The 4,249-nt window shown below is 46.0% G+C and overlaps 1 long non-coding RNA gene across 1 annotated transcript; it reads left to right on the top strand.

Moving 5' to 3' along the window:
• The first annotated feature begins 246 nt into the window (after positions 1 to 246).
• On the top strand, positions 247 to 3,019 carry LOC146545793 (uncharacterized). The gene is made up of 3 exons (XR_014881287.1): positions 247 to 595; positions 2,024 to 2,153; positions 2,773 to 3,019. It is a non-coding gene; the product is annotated as an uncharacterized LOC146545793 (long non-coding RNA).
• The last annotated feature ends 1,230 nt before the right edge of the window (positions 3,020 to 4,249 follow it).

The raw sequence follows: 4,249 nt of genomic DNA, 5'->3' as shown, positions 1-4,249 counted from the left end.
ACTCCTGCTTGTATTTTCAGCCTGGAAGCTGAGCACATGGCGTCTTAAACATTACAGATTGCAGAAGGAAATATTGATATCACCAAAAAGGGCCCCAGTGCTAATGCTGGCTTGATCATTCTCATCAGAAATTAGATTCATAGTAATAAGCGCTACTGCTATAGTACTTAGAGCTTCACTACTGCCATCCCAGCAGGCAGGACGGGATCCCATGTGAGCCAATGGGAGGAAAGGGAGGCAGATGGAAGCATGCTGCTTTCCAAGTGGTGAGGAGCAGGGGCTGTTCTTAGCCAGAGGCTTCATGCTGGGATGGATCTGGCAACTGCTCTGCTTTGCCAGTGTCCCTAGCTCCCAAGGGGGTCAGGGCATAAATGTTTTTTGGACCACTTCAAAACCTGAAACTTCTTGAAGAAGTGTGCAAGACGGACTCATTGCTGAATTGGATGAACACTTTGCTTCATATGGATCTGATAGAGCAACTGATGTTGGCCTCTGGCAGAGCTGTGAAGAGAAGGCTTGCTGTGGTATGAACCAGGGCTCTGATTTCATGCTGCTCGGGAGCTCATGGCCTTGCTGGAGTCAGCAGAAGGTGCAGGTAGGTCAGACCTTTAAAAACAGTGGTAGATGTGGCACTGAGGGACATGGTTTAGTGGTCATGTAGGGTTGGGCTGACAGACTAGATAAATAAGAGATATCTTTTCCAGCTTTGGTGATTCTATGAAAAGCAGATCTTGCACTCTTTAGCTGCATTCGAAGAGGGAGGAATGAAGTTACATTTGTGCTGAACCTGACCTACTCAACCAAACAGCCTACTGCAGGCACTACATTGTAATATGATTGCCTTAATCTTCCCTCCTACAGACTCTCATTTCAAAAAAAAAAAAAAAAAAAAAAAGTTTGAAGCCCCTCCTGTAAGTCTTCCTGAATCTTTTATGAGTCTGTCCCTTAAAATAAACATACTGCTTTAGCAAAGCTGGGCTGGATCTGAGCAGCCAATTTTTTTGTGGAAATTCTTACTGATGCTCAGGAAGGGAAAACCACCAGTGCCCTCCCATCAGGGGAGATGCTCATCCTTTGGATGGGAGTTTGGCTGCCAAGGTGGGGGCACCAGGCAGCATTAGGGATCTTGGGGGCATAGAAATGTGCCTGATACGTGCCCATCCAGATGGCCCCTGTAGGCACTCACTACTGCAGCATCAGACCACTTGTTCTTTAATTAATTCTCTCACATCATATACCTGATACAAGGACATCTCATGTGAAGTGGAAATAATACACAGAAAGCTCCCTTGAGTGCCCAAGGCACTTGAAATTCAGATTCCCAGCATCTGTCCCCACTTTTCTCTCTGTTCCCAGCAGAGCAAAATGAGCAGGGCAGGAAAAAGTTCAAATATAGGGCTGCAGGTCCTGCCTGCCCAGCAACACACGGCAAGCAGAGAAGGCTGCGGGGAGCAGCTCTCAGCATTTCCAGTACAGACTGCTGCTCAGAGAGGCTCCGCCAGGGGAGAACACATCCAGCAGCTGTGCTGAGAGATGTTTGCTCAGATCAGCCCATACACCTTTTTTGACATTGTTGTATTTCTATCTTGAATAACAGAATCATCTATCTTTATATCCTGATAATTTGTAAGACATTGCTCAGTTAACTAAAATATTAGCTGATCGTAAGGACCTAGAATGTGCCAGCCTGTTCTATCACTGCCTCCGGGGCTTCTCCTCTTTGCCTTGGTGCTTCCCTGCTCTTGCTGACCCTCTGGAAGTGTTTGCCAGAAGAATGAGTCATGTTAGTCAGTTAGAGAGGGGAAAAGCAACAGCACACAGTCCTCTGTGCCTGGAGAGCCATCAACAAAAGAGTGCGTCAAAGCTCCACCAATAAAAATCTAGAACCCTATTCGACTCCCTCACCTAAAGCAGGTTAACCTATGAAAATAGAAGAATTTATGCTAATGAGGAGCCCCAGCTCCATCTCTGCTGCGCAGAACTGATGGTGTCCTTCTGTCTTTCCCTCCTGTGTGTTCCTCAGATGTGCTGTGGGGCTGATATAACCCCGCTGATACATGCCATGTCAGAGAGATCCTCAAATGTGGTCAGCGAGGGTTTGGGACTGGAAGGCCAAGTCACTGCCTGCTCCAAACAGGCCAACTATAGAATGTGTGAGTAATTCATATTAAAGAAAGGTATCTGTGGCTGCAGCTACTAAATCCTTCCATGGGTTTATCGTTGACTCCAGGCAGCCTTCTTGGTTCTTTTTCCTTTGATTACAGCTATGATGTTCTGGGACATGAATACTCTCTTTTAGCTCAGGTGTAAGAGATGTGATGCAGTGGGTGAGAGGAGCACCTGAAGATGTGTAGGCTGTGGCCAGGGTGCTGCACTTGGCTGCACTTGGATGCTGTGATTTGAGTGACACTGTCCTCTGCACAGGGCTTGGAGGTAATGCCACCTCACATCCGCAGGGATATTTGCTCACGTAGCTGGTTCAGGATGTTTATAGAAGTTGAACATCAGTAGAGCACTGCAGGGCAGGTTGGCCGCAGCTCTGGCCCCTGTGCTGGTACCAGCATCAATATTTTCATATCAACACAGGAACCAAAACATCCTGCGGTTAACAAGCCCTGCCCCACCTGTGGCCAATCTAATGGAAGCTTCTCAGAAAAGACCCAGCGTAGTCATAATGAAAGGCTGTAAATAATCAGCAAAAATGAGCAGTGATGTGTGTTTTGATAGAGCTATTGGAGAAAGAATTTCTTTTTAATGGAAAATATACTCTAGGATGAAAAGAACACGAGATTCAGCCTGCAAAAGCACAGGTCCCTCTCGACTGGAGAAAGTGCTGTAATAAAAACCTGAACTAGATGGAGAGCCTAGAAGGGAAGAGATGTACAGGAGACGTGGGCCTGGGCACCCTGCTCCAGGTGTCCCTGCTGGTGCGGGGCTTGGCCTGGTGGGCACAGAGGTCCCTGCCAACCCCAAAACTTTACAGTTTAAAATCTAAAGCTTGGCATGTTGAGATCTTCTGGCTCAGGGGACCTTTCCAAAACTTGTATATTTTTTCTCATCTGGAATAGAAAGGAAATAAAACCCAAATATCAGACCCTCCTACAAGATGCTGACATCCATTTTGACTAACACAACAACAACATAAACTGTTATGGCGAGGACCAACACCCGATGTCTTCAATCCAAAGTGCGGTGTGCTCATTTCTGTTTGAATTAAAGCCGGGCAATTAGCACGGCCCTGCAGTAATGCTGCACAGGCACCAGCTGGCGCAATAAATTATGGCTCTGGAATTGATTTCCCCAGCAAGCTGTGGCATGCAAGCAGCACAGGCTGGAGGTTGGCCAGGTGGGGAAGCAGTGCTGCTGCTAGGGGATGTGGGGAAATAACGAGTGCAATTTTCAGTAACTGTTTATAAGGGAGAGACCAATGCATTTTTGTGTTTCAGTGTAATTGGAATGAGTCCTCTCGACTTTGCCAGACTGTATAATGGCTTCAAACAAATGGGTTTTACTATAACTTTAGGTGATTATAATCAAATGTCACTTTATTTATCTTTCAGGGTGGATTTGTCAGGGGAATAATACCATGTTTTGAGTTGTGACTGCAGTGAGAGGTGCTGACAACTGTCCTCAGATTTTTAGTACCCAATTAGCAGTGTGCTCCTCTCATTACTCGTTATCACAGATTCATTTCATTTTGCAGGGAATTAGTGCAATGTTTACGAAGCCCTTCCTCCATTGAAAAGCACTATGTCCAATTGGAGCCGTGTTTGGGCTGTACTGGCTCACACCAACGCTGAAATAGCAATGCACTGCATATGGTTGGGAATGCCATAGCAGATGGAAACAACCACCACCACCATTAGAGGTGGAAATAAAGGAATCAGAAATAGTATTGATATCATCATGAAATAAAAATATGCAGTTTCCGTCACGGTGGGGAATGTGACAACATTTATGATCTCAAGAGACACTAATGCCTCCTGTATGCATGTTTGATATCCTCCATATATAAGGGTTGCTGGGGTTGTTCCAGTGTGCAGGGCCCCGGCCCCCTGGGCACATGCTATATAAACAGATGGCAGTTACCTGGTTCCCCCTACTGTTTGAGGATAAAACAATAACCCACCAGGATGTATAAATGAATGTGAGAGATGCAAATTTACAAGTAGATACTGAGAAAATTGTGGTATCATTAGCAGCAGACACCATACATCTGATGCCTCTGAATTCTTGGCCCTACACAGGC

The sequence above is a fragment of the Meleagris gallopavo genome, chromosome 1, assembly GCF_905368555.1.
Source record: "Meleagris gallopavo chromosome 1, MGAL_WU_HG_1.1, whole genome shotgun sequence".
In the NCBI taxonomy this organism is placed as follows: Eukaryota; Metazoa; Chordata; class Aves; order Galliformes; family Phasianidae; genus Meleagris; species Meleagris gallopavo.
Note: the sequence above shows the minus strand (reverse complement) of the source record. Positions and strands in the feature narration are given on the sequence as shown.